General features: G+C 42.0%; 1 protein-coding gene across 5 annotated transcripts in view; it reads left to right on the top strand.

Annotated features, from left to right (window-relative positions):
* LOC131592136 (protein FAM219A-like) overlaps nt 1-26879 on the top strand; it is a 408033-nt gene that overhangs the window by 18671 nt on the left and 362483 nt on the right. Inside the window, exons 2-3 of one of the 5 annotated variants that reach the window (XR_009280521.1) lie at nt 171-225; nt 11035-11725. The exons of 2 other annotated variants lie outside the window; for them this stretch is intronic. The gene's annotated coding sequence lies outside the window, so the exon portion shown is untranslated. Of the gene's footprint in view, nt 1-170; nt 226-11022; nt 11726-26879 lie in introns of those variants that run through there. 2 more of the 5 variants (XR_009280520.1, XR_009280522.1) reach the window with 2 other exon arrangements.

The raw sequence follows: 26879 nt of genomic DNA, 5'->3' as shown, positions 1-26879 counted from the left end.
GTCCATCTTGCCATTTTATTGCTAAAAAACTGAATCTCCTGTGAAAGTCCTTTGACCTTACTTTTTTTTATGGCAAAACTGGCTTTCAGAATGATTTGGATTATTTTCTTCCCTTTCTCAAGATTTTCTGCTGTATTGCCTTGCATGATGCTATCATCAATGTTTTACAGATATTCTGGAGGTTCGCCCTGTTTCAGTGCAGTCTGGATCAGTCCATGGCAGAAGGTAGGCCTCTGTTTCCACTTCTGGGCAATCAATCTCAGGTGTAGTGGATACCCCTCTGCTGCCAAAGGGAATGAGAAAAGTGCATTAGCAATATCAATCATGGCATACCACTTGGCTGCCTTTGGCTCCAGTTCATATGGAAGTTCCAGCATGTCTGGTATGTCAGTGCTTGTCAGCAGTGTGACTTCATTCAGGCCACAATAATCTACTCTTAGTCTACATTCTCCATTTGACTTTCACACTGGCCATATGGGACTATTAAAAGGTAAACACGTCCTGCTGATCAGTCCTTGGCCCTCCAGTTGATGAATCAGCTTAAGGATGGGAATGACAGAGTCCCAGTTGGTGTGCCACTAGTAAACCATTATGGTAGAGATTGGCACCTACTGTTCTTCAGCTTTCAGCAACCCCACAACAGAATGGTCCTCCAAGAAGCTAGGTAACAGTCAGCTGTTGGGATACTCCTGTCACTCCAGAAATACAAATGGATTATGCTTCTGCATACCACCCTGCAATTAACATACCCATGCCTCTAGGGTCAAAGTAGGTTTTCCATCCTACTTACTCATGTCTTCTCCATTATGGATGCTAATTTTGAAGCAGGCAGCATAGTGCTTGTGGAATAGCAGGCTGCATAGCTTTCTCAGTCTTTCCTGACAAAGTGGCCTGAGAAATCATGGGGAGGATTTAAAACAATCTTCAGAGACAGAAAACAGCCTTGCAGGTGCTGTTTGTCTGTTCTTTGTTTTCTAGCAAGAGAAGGTCGAGGGGTGGTGAGCCCCACTGACCAATGATAGTGATGTGTTAGTTTACTAACCAATAAGAGTTTATTTTCTGTACTTTTCACATATCGGTCTATAAAAAAGATCTGAAGCAATAAACCGAGGGAAATTCTCCTGATCGACTCCTTAGAGAGTCTGTGTCGTTCTTCTCGCCATTCCTAATAGAGCGACACTCCATGGTCCAGCAAGTAAAAGCACAGAGTACCCTGTGGTGTGTTCTTTCCATATCCTTCCTATTGAGAAACTGCTCAGACTATTCAGCCTAGTCTTCACAGAAGTATGGCGAACATAATTTATTTCTATCTTTAGCGCACCTTTTATAGGGTTTAACAGGGTCTGCAGGCTAAGCAAGTTGCCATTGGCCAATACATATTGGTTTACATTCTTTCTCCTGTACACAAGGATATTGTTTTCTTTCATTCTGTCTGCTTTAGGAGAGTTTCAAGGACTTTGGCCTTTAATATCATTGCTTATACCAAAGACTGCTTTGTGCAGACAGGCTTTTACTAAAATGTCATGCTTTTACTCTGTTAAAATGTTTTACTACAATTCCCCCAATGTCTTTTTGCACAAGCCAGGCTTTGGATGCGACTCGTTCTACACTTCTATGGAGACAAGATAACATACAACTTAAAACCACCATCTCAACACTATAAGTAATATCCGTCTCCCTTCTAGCACAAGAGACTTCAACCATCCAGTGATACCCCAGCTGGCGAACAAACTTCCAATGGGGTTACTATCTTCTTTCAGGGCATGTAACCCATTCTGTAGCTGTTGTAGTTGCTTGTGGATGGAAACTTGTCGCTCTATTAGGAACGGCGAAATGAGCGACACAGACTCTCTAAGGAGTCAATCAGGAGAATTTCTCTTAGTTTATTACTTCAGGTCTTTTTTATAGACCGATACGTGGAAAGTACAGAAAAGAAACTCTTATTGGTTAGTAAACTACTACATCACTATCATTGGTCAGTGGGGCACACCACCCCCCGACCTTCTCTTGCTAGAAAACAAGGAACAGACAAACAGCACCTGCAAGGCTGTTTTCTGTCTCTGAGGATTGTTTTAAATCCTCCTTATAAATTCCCAGGCCACTTTCTCAGGCAAGACTGAGAAAGCTATGTGGCCTACAGTTTCACATGCTCTCTGTTTCAGAGTTAGCATCCACAGAAACTGAATGATCAGTAAGATTCAAACAGCACATGCTTTCAAACTCCTCACAACCATGTCCTTATGCTAAAAGCTAGAAGTTAATTGCAGCTCGATTTTGTAATACTGCATGACGTACACTACTCACATCAGCTGAAAGTTCATTTAACATTGTTGATGTTAAGTTCAATTCTTTTCTAGTCCAGCAAGCGAGCCTTTTTAGAGTTGAAAAGTCTTTAGTGGTGTTGGGTTTTAAGCAAGAAAAACACCCTGACCAGCTCCAGCATGGCGGCTATCCCAGCCACTCGGTCCACATTTCACAGCATCAATGTGATGAATGAAGAATATGGCGATTTATTGCAGGGAAACTTAACATTTTATAGCCTAGGTTCACTGTGTTACTACCATCTACATACGTCACACCTAGGTGCTATTGGCTAATTGCAAGAGGCCTTGCTATCCTAACAGAGAGGGGTGGGTTACTAGCTTTCCGTTACATCCCGAGTTCTTCAGATCGCAAGCCCTTAAACTACAACATATCTCCCCTCTCTATGAATAACTAATTTGCTAAAATATAAGGTGTATTAGTCTTAAAAATTGGTAATATAAAATTGCGTAACTTTTTCTAGTCGGCTCTTAACAAAGGACACAAGCTTATTTAAAACACATGGTCCAAAGATCAGCACAAGTAAGATCATCACAACTGGTCTAATCAGGATAGACACTAGGGTGGTTAGCCACGGGGATTGGTCAAACCAGGACTGGAACCAGCTTTGCTGAGCTTCTCTCTCTGCTTTCCATTGAGACAGCCTGTCTCGTAGCTCTGCCATGGTGTCTCTCACTACTCCGGTGTGGTCAGCGTAGAAGCAGCATTCTTCGTTCAGGGCGATGCAGAGGCCTCCTTGCTGCATGAATAGAAGGTTGAGACCTCACTTGTTCTGCAAAACAACTTCAGAGAGTGAGGAGACTGATTTTTCTAGAAAGGATATGGATTTCTCAATTCTCTGTAGATCTTCATCTACAGTCATCTGTAGCTAAAACAGTCTCTGTTTGGGTCACGATGACAGAGACAGCTGTGGCAGCACCAGTTGCTCTCAGGTTAAGCAGTATCGCTATGGTTACACCTGTCACCACTTCTCTTTTCTGAAGTCGGGTGAGTCTCTCCACTTGCAGGCTCAACTCTTCATCCAGGTGGTATAGGACTCTGGGGATGATAACAGCTAATACACAAAAGTCAACAGAGGAGTTAAAGCTTGGGTATAAATACAAGGGCTAGACTATTAGATCGTGGGTTCTCAGCTTGTACCACAAAATTGGGGCTCACTGCTTCAGGTGTTATGACTATAAACAACACAATTACCATAAACAGTTTACTATATAAATGACATCATACTTATAAACTCACAGTTAAAACTTTAATGTTAAATGAACTTTCAAAAATGCTTACACTACCTCTTAATGGAAAAATACTTATATTTTATACTAACATAACAATTACTACACAGGCTAAACATTTTACCTTAAACTATTATCTAACTACTTTTAACACACGTGTTCTGGTATATATGTAGTCTAAGCGTGAAAGCAATTTGCTAGAAAAATAAACACACAATTACAATTTGCTTTGTATATAGTTAGATGGAGTCTCTACACCTCCGAAATCTTCTACAGAATTTCTCCAGCACGATTCAGTCCTGAAATGTTCACTGCTCCCGTGATGTCAGCTGGCAGCTGATCGGTGACTGAGGGCTTTGATGATCAAGTTGTTCTTCAAACCCTTCTAAATCTTAAAACAGAGAATAACTGAAGCAATTGGTAGAGACACAACATCATAATAACAACATAAAATTTCTGTTGGCAAACTGTCTGTGTAGTTTTCAGACACAACTGTGTCCTGACAGGTCCACTTCTGATCCATGTCTGGAGTACCAAGGCTGTGTGGTGACTTCTCTGTTCACTGGGTCTCATGTGTTCAGAGGCAGACAGTCTGGTCAGATGAACAGGTGACCTCTTTGAACCTGTCAACAAAACACAGACACTTCTCCCCTTAAAGTTAATGAATCATTTTGGCTTAGCTGTGGTATACCCAATTGTAAATTTAGATTATATGATCTTTCTAAACTTTCAATATAAATATTTCATTATTGTGGTCCAAATTTCTAATACACATTATTACACTAATCTAATGCTTCTAGGGCATCAATTCCCCCCATTTAAAAAAAAAAAAAAAAATGAGATGTACTTCTGTCATGCACATCAACAACATAAAACCATATACACAATGAATAAAAACCCTATAGCAGTTAAAAATCAATCAAATCATAAACATTACTAATAACATATGTAATATAAAACTACTATTACCCACTAAAACACTGCACCAGCATCCCATAGTTTGCAAACAAGCAAAACCAAAAAAAAATCAGTGAAGGATTGGATAACCACCTCTGGAAATGATTCTCCAAGCCCACTTCAAAATTGATCTAGCTGTCATATTAATAGGGTCAAATTGCTAAGTCAAAAAGTGACTCAAATACTGATTTGGTTCAAAAAACATCTGGATCTCTTGGCAAACATTCCATCCAGGTAAAGTCAAGGCTTGGCCAGGGCCTAGGCTTTAAACTGGAAAGATGCCTCTTAACATATTTCTAAAACAAGGTTCTCAATAGTAGCAGCTATGAGATGCTTACAGCACAGCAAACTGTTGAAATGCATTTGTACAAAGCAAATGATCAGAAGCCTTAGGTACCAGACCAATTAAACCATTTATCAGTTGGTTTAATCTGAAGCCTCTCTCATGGCAGCTGACCCTCAGCAATGGTACATTTTCTTGAAATTCTGGAAACACTGAAAAATAATAAAGCTATAAAAAACAAAAACTGCAGAGATTGCAACAATCAATAGAACTCTCAATAAAGTCAAGGGTGTCATAGACTGTATTCACTTTTATCCACAAGCAGTTTCATCAGTGTTCTATCACAGCTGTTTCAGTTGTAGTCATCTTCATCTCTCTAAAAAAAATAACTATACCTTACAGTTTAAACAAATATCTTTAACAAAACATAAAACAATTCAAATTAAACAATATTTGAACCTGATGAAAATTAATTATGACAAAAGGAAATAACAAAACTTAACGTTAAAGGAATATCAAAGTTATAAAACTTGACTTAAAAACATTCAAACCTAAACATAATAAAACGACTTTTCTTAATTCTATTAACACTTAATCTATATCAAATAAAAGCATAGCTTAATCTTTTTCTATTATTACATAAATGGAACTAAAATTTGATATATACCTTTTAAACACAATATAACAGTAACATGGATTCACTATAAAGATTATAAAATTGTAACAAATACATCACAATTCTATGTCATCTAGCTTTGAAAATAACTCACAATAATTGCAAATGTTACTAAAAATACTTATTCATAACAGAAATTTGCCTAGTATATGCTTAAATTGATGAGGATTTTAAAGTGCAGTTTTTCTAGAGAAAAACCACAACAACACAGGATTTGGCAAGTTGCCACTCAGCTTTTGTAGCACTTTTCAGAAACAGCATGTCCAATTCTTAATTAAAATCTGAAGTCCAATTTGGTATATATGCCGTTATGCGTGTTTTTATAACAAAAGGACTCACATTGAAATTAAATTATTAAAATTGTGGAAAAAACAAGCAAATGGGTAATATATGCTTTAACTTAACTTTGTCTTGTACAGTAAAGTTCTCCTAGCTAATTATTTTTTAAACCATAAATATCTTTTGTAGATAACATTAATTGGAAGGTTGTTTTCTTAGTAGCTGTAAATCATTCAATATTTTAACATTAAGTTTTAAAACTAATTATTGCAAGGTAACTTTTACTTCTGTTAATATTCACCTTAAACACTTAAAAAGGGGCTTTTTGAACTTTCAAAAAATCACAATAATTTCTCTTGTAAAACTCTAAAAAATTGCAACTGCATAAACTCATAATTACTTAAAACACAAAATTAACTCTGAAAGGGTATATAAAAACATTTGAAAAAAACAATGAATCATGACTTTTTAACAAACTGGGTACTGTCCCGGTGCTTTTTTCTTAGAGAGGGAATGGCGGTGGGGAACTGCCCACTCTGCTGCTGCTGCAGCTCTGCTGTTATCTTTCTTCACATTCTCCACATACTCTTACAGAGAGGAAAAACGGAGAGAAAGAAAAAAAAAACCTCAAAAAGTTAACTTTAGCACATACAGTTCTTTCTCTCAATATTTCTCTCGTTGTTCACAGATGGAGGAAAAAGGACATGATTTTACGAAAGCAGGTGATGTTACACAAAAAGTCTCTCAGGGCCAGGTGGTAACAACAGTGACCATTGCAGCTTATCAACTTTTAATTACAGTGATGAATTTTAAACTAGATACCATATAGTTAGCGATTTCTTGGCTATTTTGTCTCTTTTTGAAGCTGTCTGAGCCACCTGTTTCTGCTCAACTGTTTCTGTAATTGCTGATATTTGTCCAGTGTGGCCTTGGAGCTTTTTCTGCACTGCCTCTGCCCTGGGGGTGCCTTTGTTCTCTGTGCACACCTCAGTGCTCCCCCATGTCCCCCTGGTTCGGGTGGAAACCAATCTGGCTTCTCTTCTTCCAGGGTAGTAAAGTTGGAACTTAGGTAAGTTTATAGTGTTAAAAGTGTCTCCAAAGGTGGAGCAGATGGTTCAGGATGCATCATGTCCTGCAGCTGTTGAACTGACTCTGCTTGCTGCTTCGGTGTTTGCTGCAGAGCCGCTTTCTCCTTATTTTCTTCTCTCTGACTCTTCTCTCCCTCTCTCCAAGGGCAGCATAGATAGGAATGCTCTCTCAGCAGTGGGAGGTGAAGATGGCTGCTGCTGGCTGAGAATTACAGCACTTGCAGCCTGAGCATATCTTGCTTTCCTGTTTTTTAAGGTATTAATTACAATCTTCCAAGTTGGATTGAGAGCCAGTGTCCCTGGTTCTTCCTGTAATCATTTTCTTCCACAAATCCCCCATATCTTTCCATTCTTGAACTGCAAAGAGCAGTGGGGGCACTGCAAGGCACCCCTGTTCATTAGCCCATAAAACGAACCTTTCCAGGTTCTTTTCCATGACTGCTTTGCCTCGTTTAACGATAATACTCAGAAGCAGTTTTTTCGCAGCTGCAAATTCAACTTCCATGCTGGCGGTGCACTGCGGGGGTAGGGGCTCGACCCCATATTTACTCCTTTGCCCCAGTTTCCCCCAGCCGCTCCAGACCGCGTCCCACCGCACACAGACCTGCTGAAGCCCCCTGCCCACAGGGTCCCTGTTCAGGCGCCAAATACTGAGAAACCGCTCAGACTATTCAGCCTAGTCTTCACAGAAGTATGGCGAACATAATTTATTTCTATCTTTAGCGCACCTTTTATAGGGTTTAACAGGGTCTGCAGGCTAAGCAAGTTACCATTGGCCAATACATATTGGTTTACATTCTTTCTCCAGTACACAAGGATATTGTTTTTCTTTCATTCTGTCTGCTTTAGGAGAGTTTCAAGGACTTTGGCCTTTAATATCATTGCTTATACCAAAGACTGCTTTGTGCAGACAGGCTTTTACTAAAATGTCATGCTTTTACTCTGTTAAAATGTTTTACTACACCTTCCTCATGAGTGGGAGGACACTTACTGTTCATGGCTGTGATGCTGGTCCATACAGGTAGGGAGGGAGTAGGATCTATCCTCTGAGTTGCTGGACCAGTTTCTCCATAGCCAAGACAAAGGAGGAAGAGATTGTCATTGTATTCCCAGAGCTGGTGACCTACTTCATCCACCATTGGTGGCCCATTGTCACTGTTATTGCCAGTGGTTTGGCATGCAACAGTGGTGCACTCCATACAAATTTCCACCACATGGGTCACTGGACTTTGTCTGGGTCTGTGGGTAACTGCACATTTTTTGAGTTAAAATAAATCATCTCTTGCATGGCTAATTCTGTATGGTACTGGCTACCTTTCTTTACTTCAATCTACTTGCCTGGGTGACATACAACATCTTCCTTTAATGCTTGATAGAAGTTGCTTCCAGAAGCTAAGGAGTCTTGTCCTTCTTCTAATTGCCTTGTCAATGCCTGTTTGACTAGAAAGTGATCCTAGCTGCTTGTCTTCTCTGTCCTCTAATTCCAAACTGTTAGTCTTGTTATCACCTGTCTGCTCTGATGCTGGGATGATATGTGCACCTGGATGATGGCTGAAATCTTAGTATGTCTTGCAGCTCACTCAAGGATAAGGATTGAGTAGTTACCTTTTGTTCTGGTTCTGCCTTTTCCTCCTGTTCCTTTGATGGCCCTGCTTCATCCTCCTTTACTAAATGATCTGTCTTTCATGTCCATTTCTTCTTGTGTATAGGGGCAACTGATGCTGGCATGGGTTGGTCCTCTGATTTAGCTGCATTACCTACCACTGGGGTCAGACAAAGTGAGCAAAATGCCAGGGTGAGAGAGGGGAATGTGTGCTTTTTAATTCTGAAAGCTTACATTCTAGGAAAGCCCTCAGCTTACCTAGATGGACTGTGAGGTATACTCAGCCTCTTGAATCAGAGAGATCCAAAAGGTTCAAACTTCAACAACTTAGGAGTTTAAGTAATGTCCCTAATAATGACGCTGGCCAGTATTAGGGACAGGCAGTCATTTATTCACCAAGAATGTCTGATGAAACAAAGACTTACAGGGGTTTATATACACTGCAACTTTTATCCCCCTTCTGCTGAGTTCAGCCCACTATTTTGTCAGATACAGGTGTATCATGTTTCTTCTTGCTGTTTTCTCTGAAGCACTATTGCCATCTAACATTATTTTCTGGTAATTTTGAGGAGGGGTCAGGGGGAGATCTCTTACTTCATCGCCATCATCTTTGTCATGCCATCCTCCATATGGCCTTTCTAGCCTCATGCATGTGCTTTTTCTTCTTGTGATATCCCGTTTATTATTGTTCTAACTTCTTATTTAGATATCTAATTCATCTCTAGTTATAACTCCAAGGCTCCTCTAGCTAAAACAATACTCTTTTGACTGAAACTTCTGGGGTATAGCTGCTTTTCCTTATCACAGGTATAATATATTCATCAGAGTCTAAGTCTGAGTTATCCCTGTTCTTTCCCATAACATTCTTCTTATTTTATTAGAACAAAGTTATCCATTCTCTAGAACTAAGAGCAGCTAAAGCAACAAGATTATAAAAACTAAGATAGCAAAGTCACAGAAACACAAATTTCTTAACTAATTTCAATACAGTTCCTTATAAAATTCAAGATCATTAAGTTTCTTAGCTAAATACTGTCTCTCTCTCACTCTCGAGTTGTATCCTCTTTGCTGTGAAATTGAAGACAGAATGTGGTAAGAGAAGAAGATGGGACCTCATCACTGATTTGATCTGTGGAGCAGGAGATTGAGAATGGAGCTGGCTAATGGCAGGACTTGGAGTCAGTCATGAAGGTGTACCTGTTTTTTCCAGACATCTTAAGACTTTGGCTGGAGTATTTGTCTTTGGGCTTCTGTGCAGATTAATTATCTGTCGCTCTCCACAGACTGTAGAAATGCACCTCTTCCCTCACACACACACAGCATGCATCTTCAGTGAAGTCTTGTGCCATTCTGAAAATAAGGTCCCTGTGAGGTTATTGTGTCACTATAAAATTGTCATTGTAGTAATGCAGCCACTTGCAACTAGTAAATCTGTCAGTTCCAGCTCTAGCTGTATGTGGTCTCCCTGACTGTTATTTTCCTTTGAGGTTTTGTCCTGGTTTCAGCTGTGGTAGAGTTAATTTCTTCTCAGTAGCTGGTACAGTGCTCTGTTTTGGATTCAGTATGAGAATAATGTTGATAAACATGTGTTTTAGTTGTTGCTAAGTAGTGCTTACCCTGAGTCAAGGACTTTTCAGTGTCTCATGCTCTGCCAGTGAGCAGGTGCATAAGAAACTGGAAGGGAGCACAGCTGGGACAGTTGACCTGAACTGGTCAAAAGGATATTCCACACCATAGAGCATCATGCCCAGTATATAAACTAAGAGGAGGTGACTGGAAGGGGGGCTGATCAGGGTTCAGGGATGGGGTTTGGCATCAGTCAGCAGGCGGTGAGAAATTGTATTGTGCATAACTTGTTTTTTCTTGGGTTTTTCTAATCTTATTTTTTAAAATATTGACTATTTTTATTATATTTTAATTTTATTTCAATTATTAAACTGTTCTTATCTCAACCTACAAGTTTTACTTTTAATTCTCTTTCCTGTTCTGCTGGGGTGTAGGGGATGAGCGAGCAGCTGCATGGTGCTTAGTTGTCAGCTGGGCTTAAACCATGACAGGTTTAAAGTGTAATCTTGTACAACAGATTGGTGTCCATTTTGGAATATGTAATAAAAAGCAATCATTTGCTTCTTTCCTTTAACTCTAAGGATAGCAAGGTGGAGAGAATCAAATTCTAGGTAGAAGTTTTCTTCAGTTTCAAAGAGTACCTGCTTTTGGACATATCTACCATTTATTCACAGAATAAGTTTATTGCTTCTCTGGGAAGAAATGTTCTCTTAAATGCATGCCAATTATACTGACTCTATCCAAACTGCTTTTACTAAGTGAGATGTAAAGTCCTCTTAGATGAGTTAAGAAAATTAGGAAATTAAGATTTTAACTAGAATAGGAGCAGCTTAAGAAAATTCAAGGTAGAAGAAACATATGAAAATCTAAAGTAGGAGCAATATAGGTAGTTTATGATTACTAGGTGTGATTAGAAGCAAGGCTACATAACTTTTGCTTGTAGAAAGATTGTAAAATAGTCAATGATTGCCAAGATGAAATGAATTGCCCAAGGATATATATAATTTACTTGTCTTCAGTTGTGTTTGTAGAAGGAGACAAGGATGGACTATTGTGGAAAGGAAAGAACTATGTCTGCACCTGCAGGTAAGAAATCTGAACTATGTCCAAGAGGATCAGCAGAGCTGCCAACAGGACACAGTTGAAAAGTTCAAGCCCGAGGAAGATTTCATTATAAAGGACCCCAGACCCATTTCAAAAAAAGAACTGAGCATGCCCAGAGGGGCGTGGAGCTCATTACCATACGAGGTGAGAGAGAGCAGAGTCAGGCAATGAATATGTATTAGGCGCATTGTGTAATCCTATGCGTATGTAATACTTCAGAGAATAAATAGGGAATGAGGGGCAGTAGTAGGGTGCGCACTTCTTTGGGAGATGACTCCGCATGCCGCCCAGCCATAATAAACATACTGCTTTGTAACTTTAAATAGTTGGAGAGTCCTTTGTCTGTGATTTTACTGCTTCATAGGGACTGAGAAAGGTTATTTTCAGCAGTAAAGCTGAAGGATGGAGGGAGGGGAATGATGTTTGTTTTTCCACTGTTTGCCACAGGCACTGGAGGAGCTTTTGATCTGGTATGAAATGGCTTGCTTTGGTGGTAGCCTCTCCTGCTTCTTGCCTTCAAACCAATCTCTTTTATGGTTGGCAAGTAAATGATTTTTTTTTTTTCTTGGTAGACTGAATATCTTCCTTAAATGGAATTATTTTTGTGTCTTCATCAGTTCTTTATTTCACTCCTACACACAGTTGTCTAACTTGAGATTTTTTATGTTTCTGTATGTACCTCTGTGAGGGTGTTCTCACATTTAAGGTACTGTGAATTCCTTTTTTCCTCTCAAAGTGAAGAAGTGCTGTAGTCCTCGCAGAAGAATACACTTCACATTGGATTGTTGGCAGTTGATATGCCAAGGAGAAGCTGCTAGCTACTGATGCAATTTGTCTAAATCTGTGTGTGTCAAAAATTTGATCAAAACCAGAATCTAAATCGTACACTAGGATAAAGGGAGTCGACTGGGTATGGTAAAGGAGTTACAGGACATCCAGCTCTTCTTGAAAATGCCTTATGAGTACATCTGTACTGAGGTTTAACTGTCAAGAATTGACTCTTTCATAGAATAGAATAATTTAGGTTGAAAAAGACCTTTAAAATCATCGAGTCCAACTATTAACCTAATGCTACAAAGTCCACCAATAAACCATGTCCAAAAGTGCCACATCTACACTTCTTCTAAATACCTCCAGGGATGATGACTCAACCACTTCCCTCTTGTCCTATCACTTGTTACTTGGGAAAAGCAACTGACATCCACCTGTCTACAACATCCTTTCAGGTAGTTGTAGAGTGCAATAAGGTCTCCCCTCATCCTCCTTTTTTCCAGACTTAACAACCCCAGTTCCCTCAGCCTCTCCTCATAAGACTTGTTCTCCAGACCCTTCACCAGCTTTGTTGCTGTTCATTGGACGTGCTTCAGCACTTCAATGTCTTTCTTGTAGTGAGTGACACAAAACTGAACAAAGTATTCAAGGTGTAGCCTCACCAGTGCCAAGCACAGGGAGAAAATCACTTCACTAGCCCTGCTGGCCATGCTATTTCTGATACAAGCCAGGATGCCACTGGCCTTCTTGGCCACATGGGCACACTGCTAAGTCATGTTCAGCTGGCTGTCAACCAGCATCCATGGGTCCCTTTCTACCAGGCAGCTTTCCAGCCATTCTTCCCCAAGCCTGTAGCATTCCATAGGGTTTGTTATAAATGCAAAGGCAAATTTGGGATAAAATCAAAAAGAGAAATTTATTAATAAACAGCAAAGAATAACAATGAGAGAAAAAAACCACAATAAAGATGGTCAATGCAGCGCTGGGTGGACAGGGTCTACACCGGAGGTGTAGGGTTCCCAAATCCACGTCTGAGCGCTCTCAAGCTTGGGGTTTTATAGGGATTTTAAGTCCTCAGGCTAAAATTCCAAGCAGGCTCCATTCACCAAGTGTTCTTGATTGTTCGGTGAATGGATTTCCTGGCTTGGAAAAATAGACCTAACCAGTGTCCGGACAGAGTCTCCTCATATGTAAAGAGACTCTGTATGTATTTTAATTTTGGGTTATCAAGGCAGAAGTGGTGTGATCCGGGGTTGGTGCCGATGGAAATCTCGGCAGAGTCTTCCCTTTTGTTCCCAGTGATTGCATCTCCAACACTGGTCTGACAGGTGGGACATTCAGGACTATCGACGGATACTTTTTCTGAGGCTCGTCTTTGTCGACCTTGATTGTTTCTCAGCAGAGATCTGCAGGGACGTTGGTCAGGTCCGGGGGTGGGTTCCTCCTCCGAGCTAGTCCTTTTGTTTTCTTGATGGCTCTCGTCCTGTCTATTTTCCGAGCTAATGTTCGTTATCTGGGTGTTGGCTGCAATCCTTTGCCTTCGGAGAAAACTCCCGGCCAGGCTTGGAAAAAGGGTTTATGTACATCTTTGGATTTTTATTATTTCAACACATATACATCTTATTTATACCTTTACGAATTTTTATTTACAAATAATTTATTACAGTCCCCCGCCTAATAATTCATCTTATTAAAAATTTGTATTCAATTGCTATTTGGAGAGGAATACTAGTATTCCTCTGTATCTTCTTTATTTTCCTGAGTTAACATGTGTTTGGTTTCGAATTCTTCTAATGCTTTGATTGCATTTCTGCTTTCTTTCTCTTCTTCTAACTTCATTAGTTTAGAAAGAAGTGTGGTTTGTCCTTGCGCTTTTTCTGGGTCTTTTGGGAGGGTGGCAATCTGCATTCCTTGTACTACTGAATGTATCAACCTGATCAAACAAGGAATCAAACAAGGTAGGAAAACTACTCCGGCAACCGAACATCCTATAAAGAAGACTAGCTTTTTCCACCACGCCCCCTGTCTAAAAATTTGATCCCACCAGGAAGCCTGTAAAATGGAATTCCACTTTTGGACTGGCACATGTGCCACCTTTTTTATTTCGGCAGCTAGTCCCTTTATAGTTTCTCCATAATCGTCAATTTCCATGCAACACTCGGACTCATTATATCTACCGCACACTCCTCCCTCCTCAGCTAGCAAATAGTCGAGAGCTAATCTATTTTGGTATACAAAACCTCTCATCTGTGAATGCTGTTTCGCTAGGAGTTCTAGGGCTTCTGAAGTGTGGTTTGAGACTACCTCTACTACAGCTTGTAACCTAATAAGTCGATTGAGGAGGTAAATGGGGGTTCGGTAACCCCAGCTGCCGTCATTTGCCCAGGTAGCGGGCCTATAATACTGAATGATTCGTTCGGCAGGCCACTCCTCCTCTTTCCACTTTTGGTTACCTCCAGCCATCGGTAGTTCTCGTTTCAAGTCCCTCTTTTGCCGGGCCAATGTTTCAAAGAGGGGAGCACCTAAAGACTTACTTTCGTCTTTAGGTAATGTAAAGAAAAACGGCCGAATTATCCCAAGTGTGCAAGACCCTTTCCATCTCCTTGGCAATTCACTGTATGCTTTCTTTCCGCATACCCAGTAAATCCCGTCCGATGCCTCCCATCCTTTGTTTGATTTTGCCGGATCCTCCCAATAGTCTCTCAGGCCTACAAATGCATGGAAGGGATTTGCCCCCTGGACTTTATTCCAGCAAAGCCCAATTATGTCTACCCATTCACAGTTATTTTCCCGAGAGTAGCTCCAATAACCCTTGGGTGGTTCTGGTTGCCAGACCTTCGTTTTTTTATCTGAATTTACCGTGAGAGTGTTTACACACGGGGTGTATCCTACTAAATCGGTAAATTCTTTTCCCTCCCGGCTAATGCAAAATGTTTTAATTATTCTTTCGTCAATTACCCAACCCTCGGGTCTCCGTGTTGTTTTAGATAGTTTTAATCCAGTCCATTTTAGTAATTGTTCCGGGGTCAATCCCTCTCCCTTCCATGGCCATCTTTCGGCCGATTTCAGACCACCACATATCCAACAATTGGACAAGCCTAATTCTGTGGCGATTTCTTGCATTAGATCTATAAATAGGTTTTGATTGGGGCTGGGTAAATTCCAGCTGTTGTATTGTTTTTCTAACTGCTCGTATTGCTCACTGAGGGAACTTAGCCTTTCCTGTTCCAATCTCCTTTTCCTGGTTTCCATTTCTCGTTTCTTTAATTCCAGGGTTAGTTGTTTTATTTTACTCTCCGGGTCTAACCCGTCACTGTCTTTCGAGAAACAGAATACTTGATCAAATTGCAGGCACACTCGATTATCATTATTCTCTAGCAAGTCTAAAATTATAGGTTCGTTATTAAATGACATTTTAGTTTCGTGATTTAAGTTTCTTCCCTCCCAATACATTTTTCCACCCATGGTGCACGGCTTTAAGGTTGCTTTATTGTAGCAAATAGGGTTGACTCGGTGATATGCTAAAAAAGTGGATTGTCTCCTTCCCCCAATCCAGACAGTCTTATTACACTGTCCGCAGACCGAAATTGGGGTAACCCCCTTCAATTCTCTTTTGGTTCGGAGGTGATTTATTTGACTCTTTTGTTCCCCCGAGTTCCGAATTTGTTTTTCCGTAATACTTGCTCCTGGGTTGGAACACCAAATCTTTCCCCTTAATTTGCACAAATTTAGTTGGGTATCATTTAACCAGCATACCCCTGCGTGCAGTTCTGGAGGACAAACGGTTAACGGCTCGGTTTTTGTGGCAGCTTGACACTGCTCACACTTCCCCGTGGGGTTCACCCCCGGGGGCACCTCGAGGTTCATCCCCTTGGTCGAGCACATGGCTAGGCTCAGGAACATTAGGATTCCCCACCACTTCATCCCTCTGCCTTGCCCTTCGCCCGTATATAAGCATACGGCGGGGAAAGCCATCTTCTCGGCAGCAGGGATTGTCTTCAGGGGCCCTTGAAGTCCTGATTGCGAACCTTCGCTTAAAGGTCGCCCACCGAGACGCTTTAACCGTGTCAAATCTGCACGGTACTTTTATTGTTCGCCGGCACTCGACTACCAAGGGTTCTGCCTTGCAGTCAAGCTGACCCCTCAATCTGTTTCGATAAAACAGGAACCACTCCAGAGAGTCAAGTTCCAGCAGGCCCGTCCGGGTAGCAAGTATTAGGAATCGATCGGTCTGTTCTAATTCTTTCTCAAAACATTTAGTACATAAACCCCTTGGTTTACGCCCTCTCAAACAGTGAGTTACCCAAATTTGCTTACAATAAACACATTTGAAGTGAATAAAAGGAAAGCAATAACAATTAAAATTTATACAACTTATCCGATCTTCACTCATTTGTGTTGCCGTCGAAGTTTGATCTTCAAATCTCCCGGAGGGGTAGTAACTTTCCACTCTGAGGAATTGTAGTTTGTAACTTTCTTTACTCGAGAGGAGTGTGTCCAGCCTTTCTCTGCAGTCCGAACCGCTGTATCTGTGGTCAGGAGGACGAGGAACGGGCCTTCCCAGTGAGGGCTCAGGGGAAGCTCTTTCCACACTTTGATCAGGACTTTATCTCCTGGTCGAATTTGATGAATGGGAAATCCAAGAGGGGTACTTTGAGGAATCAATCCTCTTCTCCTCAGTTCCTGCAAGTTTTTATTTATAGAAATGAGATATGGTTGCAGTTGCACATCCTCAATTTGGGGATGTGCCACTGGCATTCCATGCTTATATGGCATTCCATATAGCATTTCAAATGGGGACAAGCCAGTTTCAGAATGTGGCATGGTTCTAATATTCAACAGTGCCAAGGGGAGACATTTGGTCCAGGACATTTTTGTTTCAATTATTAGTTTGGACAGTTGTGATTTTAAAGTCTGATTCATCCTTTCCACTTGTCCCAAGCTCTGAGGATGCCAGGGAGTGTGATATTGCCATCTTATCCCTAATGCTTCCGATAATTGTCTAATAATTTTTGAAGTGAAATGAGTGCCTTGATCCGAATCAATATGATCCACTATCCCATATCTTGGAATTATTTCCTCAAGTAGAATTTTAGATACTGTTTGGGCTGTCGCTTTTGCTCTGGGAAAAGCTTCTACCCAATGTGTCAGTTTATCCACTATTACTAATAAAAATTTATTTCTACCAATTTTTGGTAATTCTGTGAAATCTACTTGAATTCTTTCAAACGGTTGGTACGAGAGGGGCCGACCTCCCCAGTTTGATTGTTTAAAATTTGATCGATTCACTTTTTGGCATATCACACATCCTTGCACCTCTTGTTTTGCAAGCTCGAAGATTCCTTTACACCCAAAGAACTTTAAAAATTGTTCAGCCAATGCCCTGGTCCCCCAATGCGTCTGTTCATGTAACCTTTTGAGTATTCCCTTTGCTATTCCCTTTGGGACTAGCTCCCTCCCATCTGGTAACCACCATTTTCCTTCTTTCAGGTAGCCTCCTACCTTTTTGAAATCTTCCAGCTCCTTCTCCGACGGAAGCAAGGAGACTTCTGGTGGTTCCCTAGGGACTATCTCAGGAATACTTACCGTCAACAAAGCCGCTCGTTTAGCTTCTTTGTCTGCTAGATTGTTCCCCCTTGTGTGGAATTGCCACCCCGTTTGGTGTCCCCTTACATGAACAACCGATATCTCTTGTGGCTCTCTGACTGCTTCTAAAATTTGCCTGATTATTTCTTCGTGTATTAAATCTTTTCCTTTCGTGTTAATCAACCCCCTCTCTTCCCAAATTTTTCCAAAAGTATGCACTACTCCAAATGCATACCTTGAGTCGGTGTAAATGGTTCCCCTTTTCCCTTTCAAGCCCTGAAGTGCCCTTAGGAGAGCAAACAGTTCGCAAGCCTGGGCCGACCAACTTGCTTTCAGGGGACCCGATTCTATGGTTTGTCCTGTTATGCCATTTATAATGGCATATCCTGATTTTCGTTTCCCTTCCACCATTCTCGAGGAGCCATCAATGAACCATTTTTCTCCTCCTTCTAATTCCTGATCCTCCAGGTCAGGCCTCACCTTCGTTTGCAGTTCTACTGTCTCAATGCAATTATGAAGCAGCTCACCTGTTGGTTCTCCAAACAAAAATTGTGCTGGATTTTGCGCAGCAGTTGTTTTTAGTTCCAAGTCTGGTGAGCTGATTAACATGGCTTCGTACTTCAGAAGCCTTGAATCAGTTAACCATTTTTCTGCTTTTTGTTGTAAGATATTCCTTACATCATGTGGGGTGAAAACTATCAAAGGAGCTCCAAAAGTTACCTTTTTAGCTTCTCCAACCAGCAAGGCTACTGCCACAATTGCCTGCAGGCAAGTAGGCCAGCCTCGACTGACTGGATCTAGAATTTTTGACAAAAATCCTATAGGCTTTTTCTTTCCTGCCCATTCCTGGGTCAGAACTCCCTGTGCTGTTTGTCCGCTTACGTCCACAAACAGCTGAAACTCTTTATTTGTGTCCTGTAAGGTTAGTACCGGAGCGGTTATGAGGGCATTCTTTAATTCTTGAAATTTAGTTTCATCTTGCATTGTCCATTTCAATCTGTCAGTGTTTAATCTTTCATACAGAAATTTTACCTTCTCACTGAATCCTTCAATCCACTGTCTGCAATATCCCAGGAGCCCTAAAAATTGTCTAATCTGTCTTTTTGTTTTTGGGGCAGGGAGCACGAGAATTCCCGCCACTCTTTCAGGGTCTAATTTCTTTTTCCCCTGAGATATCCAATGTCCAAGATATTTTACCTCGGGCTCTGTGAATTGCAGCTTGGATTTTGATACCTTCAATCCTTTCTGTCCCAGAAAATTCAATAAAGAAATCGTACTCTTTTTCACCTTCTCTTCCAATGCCCCAGCAATCAATAAATCATCTACATATTGCAATAATTTTGTCCCCTCCTCTGGAATAAATTCGGTGAGTAGCTGCTCCAGTGTCTGTTTATGGACTTTTTGATTTGGGTTCTTTTTCCCTTTGAACTGAAGATTGATGAGAGGGAGGCGGTTTTTTCTCTCGTTCGGTCTCAGTTGTTTATTTTTTCTTATCAGCATTACAAGGTACAAGGAGCTATGTGCACTATGATAGAAAAGGGGTAAAATGGCTAACAAAGATCTTCTTCAAGGTCTTTTATATGTCCATTTACCCAATTAACAGATGCCAACTAAATTATTTTTCTTAGTGACCCAATGACCCAACACCTGTGTGCTGCACTGTGACATTTTCTACCCAATCACTTACTACTACCCAAAAACCCCTAGGAGAAGAACATGAAGAAGGAAGAAGAAGGACAAGAGACAACACCCTAAATCCTCCATCTTGTCTCCTGTTCTCTAAACTACTTTTTCACCCAGTGATTTAAGAAACTTTCTAATCTACACATTTACACATTTCCTATCTAACTTTAACATTTGTTTTCATGTATCACCATGAAAACATGCACATGAATTTCATATTATATGAAATTCAGTGTTTCTTTGAATCTTGGAACTAAATATTAAAAGCAAGGGCACACAGTCTGTATCTCAGACTCCAACACTCCAGAGCCTGTCCAAACAGGTTTGGAGATTCTACAAACCCCTGTGGGAGGACAGTCCACCTTAGTTGTTGCTTTCTGTTGGTGTCCGGATCTTCCCACTGGAAGGCAAAGAAGTTCCTGCTCTTTTCATCTAAAGAGCAGGTCCAGAAAGCGTCTTTCAAATCGATTACACTATACCATACATCCTCTGGTGAGAGTCTGTTTAATAAAGTATAAGGATTTGCCACCACCGGAAACCTGGTTTGGGTTCTAGCATTTACTGCTCTAAGATCCTGAACCAGTCGGAAGCTCCCATCCGCTTTCTTTACTGCCAGGATGGGTGTGTTATGTTGGGACATGCAGGGTTCGAGGGTACCCCCTCTGAGGAGGTCATCGATTACTAATTTCAAACCCCTTCTCCCTTCTATCGGGATGGGATATTGCTTGATCCTTATTGGATCCTCTGGGTTCTCTATTTCAATTTTGATGGGAGTAATATTTAACTTCCCCACCTCCCCTTTCGAATGCCACACTCTGGGATCAATTTCCCTTTCATCTTTTGGAGTCAAATGGAATATCTTTATTACCAATTCGGAATTCTTCACAACAATATTTATACCTAATGCAACAATCATATCTCTTCCTAATAAATTGTAATCAGCTTCTTCTACTAACAATAAATTTCCTAAGCATATTTTATTTTGAGATTCAATTTCCACATCCTTGATTACAGAGACCTTGAAGGGATCTCCCTTAGCACCAATTACAACTACTTTTTCTTTACTTGCCACACATCCCCTGGGTAATTTCTGCAGGGTGCTTCTTTCAGCTCCCGTGTCAACCAAGAATTCTATTTCTTGGCGATGGGGACCCACTCTTAATTTTATCAAGGGCTCTTTTGCTGTTACCGTCCCCACCTGAAAAAGCCCAAGACTCCCCTAGTCTTCTTGAAATACCTTTTCATCTTTTAATTTTTGTCGACAGTTCCGTTGAATGTGTCCTACTTTCTTACAGTAAAAACACTCTGGAGGATCCTTTCGTGGAGCGGAACCGTCTTTTTGAGACTCTTGCGGCTTTTTCGGCGCTGTTTTAAACTTGCCTTGTGCCTGTTCTTGTTTTTGGGCCTCCTTTACTGCGGCCACTAATATTTTGGCCTGGAGTTTCTGTTTCTCATCCTCTCTCCTCATGTAAATCTTTTGAGCTTCCCTCAGAAGCTCTTGGAGACTTTTCTCCTGCCACCCATCAATCTTTTCTAATTTCCTTCGGATATCCTCCCATGATTTTGCCACAAATTGGGTTTTGAGCAAGACTTCCCCCACCGGAGAGCTAGGATCAGTCCCAGAGTAAATCTGCAGACTTCGTCACAATCTCTCCAACCATTCGGTGGGTGATTCTTCCTTTCCCTGGCATTCCCCGAATACCTTACTGATATTTTGACCTCGGGGAACCGCCTCCCTTATTCCTTGCACAATGATATTTCTTAAATCAATCATACTTCTCCTACCTTCCTCCGTTTGGGCGTTCCAGCTCGGGCTTACGCTAGGCCATTTCTGATCGCCTGGCGTCCCCTGCGGGTTTCGCCATTCCCAGTCTCTGATACCAGCTTGTTTAATCATTTCTCTCTCCTCTTGACTAAACAGTGATCTCAGGATGGCCATGAGATCCTCATATGTATAAATACTACTACCTAAAAACTCATCCAATCTCTCGGCCACTCCAAACGGATCGTCTAGCAATTGCCCCATCTCTTTCTTAAACGCTCGCACATCCCCTGAGTTAAGGGGTACATTCACTAACCCAATTACTCCAGGGGCAGTTGGCACTTCCCTGAGAGGGAACATTCTGTGTCTATTCTTATTCTCTTCCCACTCCTCACTCATCAGCTTAGATTTAAAACGAGTCCTACTCGCAGGAGGGGAACTGGGGTTTTTGAGGGTTTGTTCTTTTATTATTGATGTACAGTCTGTTGCCACCAGGTTACCGTGAGGGATTCCCTCTGCTAAATTCGAGGGACCTGGCTGCGGCAGTCGGACGGGCAATTGTGGATAGGGTGATCCCCGACCTTGCACCACTATAGACTCTGGAGAGGCGGCGGCGGCTGCGGTTCCCACAGGAGGGGACAAAGGGGGGGCCACCGGAACCACTGCTGGTGCCGGCTCCCCTGTTCGCGATGCGTGTGCTTCACCCGGTTGCCCTGGGGAACCCGTGGGTGCTGACGGCACCACTTGATCCACCGCAGAAGGTTCTGCCGGCCCGTGGTATGGAGGGGGTAAATGATCAAGGGGTTCCCAGGTTTCTGTCTTTGTTCCACCTTTTAGTTTCATTGGGAATAGCCCTACTCTGGCCGTTAGCCAGAGCTTGGCATATTCCTTCTCCTCGGAGTCCGAGGGAACCTTACTCTCCACATAAGAGAGTAATTCGTTACATGTCCACCTTTCAAATGTTCCTAATATCGGCCAAGTGAGATGGGTTCTCAGTTCCTGCCCACCCCAAACTTCAGCACAATAATAGATCATTTTTGCTTTGGATTTCTTTTTCCTTTCAGGGCAATTTTCCCAATATTTCAACATCCATCCCAAAGGACTTTCTGGTGGGATGTCTAACAACTCCTTCGCTTTTTCAGAAGGACTCCTTTCCTCACCTTTCTTTTGTGATTTACTTTTTCTCTGTCCCATATTTTAAACAAAAATCTTACCTATCCTGCGTTGTGTTCGTTCCGCTTTTCTTTACCCAGGAAAATCAAAGACCGTCAATACTCACCTCTCGGTTAGCTGCACCGGGGTCCTCTGTCTCGATTTTCCTCCGGACCTTCTCTTAGGTCCGTTGGCTGAAAGGGTTTACTAATTCCCGAGCTCAACTGGACGTCCTCTTCCCCTTTCAGCCCCTTGTGATCGGTCCCCCAGGACTCCCTTTAGTCCCAGGCTTTACAAACGTGAAGAGAGAGTCTTTCTCACACCGACTCGCTTCCTCCGTGGCCGGCCAATTCCCTCGCGGGAGGATGGAAACGCGGCTTTGGAGTCCGCTCTCGCTCCGTGATTAGATCACGTCTCACACACGCTTGCCCAATCACCCGCTCAACCTCACAATACTTACAGCAATTTTCTTGCGAGGATGTCTTCGTGCACTGTCAACTTTTTATGAGCTACCAAGCTGCGGCTTTTCTCGAAGGCTCCGTGCCTTCCCGAGCTCCTCTGGATCCGTTTTCTCTTTTATTGTGGTTTTTACCCCAGCCTAAATTTGGTTCGGTTGTCGGAGCAAACTGCGGAGTCTCTCGGCTCCCCAGGACGCCGAAATCAGCGGGGGTACCCGACCTGGATAGCGAGGTTCTCCCACAGTTTTTCCGATCCGAGTCACGGCACCAATCTGTTATAAATGCAAAGGCAAATTTGGGATAAAATCAAAAAGAGAAATTTATTAATAAACAGCAAAGAATAATAATGAGAGAAAAAAACCACAATAAAGATGGTCAGCGCAGCGCTGGGTGGACAGGGTCTACACCGAGGTGTAGGGTTCCCAAATCCACGTCTGAGCGCTCTCAAGCTTGGGGTTTTATAGGGATTTTAAGTCCTCAGGCTAAAATTCCAAGCAGGCTCCATTCACCGAGTATTCTTGATTGTTCGGTGAATGGATTTCCTGGCTTGGAAAAATAGACCTAACCAGTGTCCGGACAGAGTCTCCTCATATGTAAAGAGACTCTGTATGTATTTTAATTTTGGGTTATCAAGGCAGAAGTGGTGTGATCCGGGGTTGGTGCCGATGGAAATCTCGGCAGAGTCTTCCCTTTTGTTCCCAGTGATTGCATCTCCAACACTGGTCTGACAGGTGGGACATTCAGGACTATCGACGGATACTTTTTCTGAGGCTCGTCTTTGTCGACCTTGATTGTTTCTCAGCAGAGATCTGCAGGGACGTTGGTCAGGTCCGGGGGTGGGTTCCTCCTCCGAGCTAGTCCTTTTGTTTTCTTGATGGCTCTCGTCCTGTCTATTTTCCGAGCTAATGTTCGTTATCTGGGTGTTGGCTGCAATCCTTTGCCTTCGGAGAAAACTCCCGGCCAGGCTTGGAAAAAGGGTTTATGTACATCTTTGGATTTTTATTATTTCAACACATATACATCTTATTTATACCTTTACGAATTTTTATTTACAAATAATTTATTACAGGTTTGTTGTGACCCAAGTAAAGGACCCAGCACTTTGCCTAGTTTAATCTCATACAATTGGCCTTGGCCCGTCAATCAGCCTATCTGCATACATCCCTCTGAAGACCCTTCCTACTCTCCAGCAGATCAACACTCCCACCCAACTTTGTATCATCTGCAAACTTACTGAGGATGCACTCAATCCCCTTGTCCTGACCATCAATAAAGATATTAAACAGAACTGTCCCCAATATTGAGTCCTTGGAAACACCACTTGTGACCAGCCACCAACTGTATTTGACTTCACTCATCACTGCTCTTTGGGCCCAGACATCCAGACAGTTTTTTACCCAGCAGAGTATGCCCATCCAAGCCATGAGCAGCCAGTTTCTCCAAGTAAAACAAGCGGTTTTCATACAAGTGCATCCTTTTCCAATATATACAAGTATAATTTCTAGGGTTTTATCAGGATGTATTTCAAACTGACAAATATTTTGTTCATTGCCAAGACAAATGTCTTGGGCCTTAATGGTGTTACTTTCACAAATAAATCCCTGTTGTTCCTGTATGTTGGGGGTTAGGTGTCCTTTTTTGTTCTGGCTTGCCTGTGGAATTTTTACCCATTAGTTGCTGGGACAACCTAACTGTGGGTACTTAGTGGGTGCTCGACAAAGGACAAAGAGTGGCCGGGCCCAGGGGGGGGGGAAAAGGGGCAGGAAAGGAGGGTGGGGACAGTTTTTGGCTGTCTTCCTTCGGCTTCCGGGAGAGACATTCCTTCTTTGGGGGCGCGGAGCTGCTGCGGTAGAGAGAAGGGAATTTCACCATCACCCAGACGGAGCTGCTGCTTCTCCTTCTTCCCTCTTCGTTGGTTGGCCTCGCACCCCCTGTCCTGCCGGGACGTGTGGCAGTGCCAGCCACCGCTGCGGAGCTGCTGATACACCTCATCCACCAGCCCAGGATCTCCGCTCATTCCTGCTGTTACAGCCGACTGTTCCTCAGAGCCCCGCAGGAGCACCGGGACTGCCCGCCCGAGGGGATTTGTGAAAACAAAGCGTCTCCTCCATCCCTTCTCATCTCAGCCGAGAAAGCTGTCACGGAGTCCCTGGTTCTGTTTTCTTGTTAATGCTGTAGTTATTGTTGTTTGTGTGCCTGGTTATACTAGTAAAGAACTATTATTCTTATCCCCAGATCTCTGCCTGAAAGCCCCTTGATTTCAAAATTATAATAATTCAGAGGGAGGGGGGCCTACATTCTTTCATCCCAAGAGAAGCTCCTGCTCTCCCTAGCAGACACCTGTCTTCTAGAACCGAGACACTGTACAAGACAGGTAAAGCCAAAGCCGTGCATGCATGTAAAGCAAAACAAGGAATTAATTCACTGCTTCCCATGGGCAGGCACGTGTTTTAGCCATCTCTAGGAAAGCAGGGCTTCATCACACGTAACGGTTACTTGGGAAGCAGACACCATCACTCCAAATGTCTTCCCCTTCCTCCTCTTTCTCTCCCCTCTTTATATACTGAGCATGATACCATATGGTCTGGAATATTCCTTTGGTCAGTTTGGGTTAGCTGTCCTGCCTATCCCCTCCCAACTTCTTGTGCATCCCCAGCCTATTTTCTGGTGGGGTTGTGTGAGAAGCAGAAAAGGTCTTATTAAGTATAGTATAAAGACAATCCATAATTGCTCTTTGTAGTCCTGTGGGTTGTATTTTGAAAAATTAGAATAAGTTTGGGGGTAACCCAATGACTACAGATAAAATGAAGAGGTATTGTAATCAATGGTGACTACCTTATAAATTGGAGGATGGGGAACATGCGTTATTGCAGTTTAATATTAATCTTACAGTTGATGTTGCTTTGCACTGACTTGGTAAATGAGATGAAGTTTTTTATGTTAATGCTTTTATGACATTGTATAGAGATACAGGTATTCAGAAAAAGTGTAAACTGGGGGGGAATATGCTGATGCCATGTATTGAGGAGGTGTAAAGAAAGGGATTGTATGTTGTGGAGGGGATGAACCTGAAGATGTGCAAATGTTAGTTTCCTTTTTTTCATCCCCATATAACATCAAGGTAGGGACAGATAAGGAGAATAAAGAGCAAAATAAAGAGCATATGGGAAGTGCCCATTGTGGGCTCGTCTCAGAGGCATACTCTGGTAGTGATAGATGCCTTTAAGACAAAGAATGGGGGCAAAGGGTCTGCCAATTTTTGTACTGAGACCGAAATCAGCTAGAAAACAAACTTTCTAACATAACTTGAAGCAGGAAGGCTAAGGGCTATTTAGGGCCAAACACAAAGCAAGCAAATGTCTTGACCCTACCTCCTCTTGGAATTTCTATCTGAATGAACATTGCTGAAACCCAGGAGTTGATACCTATATGTGTGCCTTTCTTTATCTCTTCCGTCTTTCTCTTCTTCTAATTCCCTCTCCTTGGAATTTTTGAGTAACTTATAATTGAACAGGCTTAAAGTTTTCTAAGTTGAATGGGCTTAGTTAATGCTTTGGGAAGTGTTTCACATTGATTGAATGCTGCTCTAAACCTTTTGCCAAAGTCCTCTGATTTTCTAAAGTTGCCAGTAAAATTATTTTTGTTGTTTTGACCTCTTGAGGGTATCTAGTCAGTATTTCTCCTGACACACAGAATAAAGACTCCACAACCAGCAAGGTTGCTAAGTAGGTATGTTTTTCTCAGTGCTGGAATGCATGGGGGATAGCTCCACCACAAACGTGCATGCCAAACAGAGCAGACACTCTTTATATACTCAAGTTCATACATATTTATGAAAGCCTATACATATTCATAAATTATGCCCGCCTCCTCTCGTCTCACATGTTAATCAGTTCTCCGTCAATCTGCACTTGCACACTGCCTCCTGGTGGACCTGGGCAGAGGTCGTTGGATGAAGTAAGAAGTCTTCTTCACAGTGTCCGCTGGATGACCTTTGTCTTTGCGCAGGCCTTGGTATCCGGCCGTCCCTCAGGGCTTCTGGCCACATTCTAAACTAGAGATCCAGTTTTTACTGGTTTTTAGAGCACTAGTTCCTGCTTTATTAATTCTTAGAGACAGGCAAAATCCTGTTGTTGCATAGCAAAGGACCATCTGTTCTGAACACACTTGATTACACAGCAAACTATAGTTGCATAAACCTAGTTATAAGTTCTCTATATCACACCTCTGTGTCTAACTCAGAGTACATGAACCACCATAAGCCTTTTTAAGTGTCTCATTGAGCAAGGTTGTTTGGGGCCTGTTATAAATGAAATTCAGTCAAATTTATCGATAACAATTTTATCGAAAAATTTGAAAA

Source organism: Poecile atricapillus, chromosome W (assembly GCF_030490865.1).
Source record: "Poecile atricapillus isolate bPoeAtr1 chromosome W, bPoeAtr1.hap1, whole genome shotgun sequence".
Classification (NCBI taxonomy): Eukaryota; Metazoa; Chordata; class Aves; order Passeriformes; family Paridae; genus Poecile; species Poecile atricapillus.
Note: the sequence above shows the minus strand (reverse complement) of the source record. Positions and strands in the feature narration are given on the sequence as shown.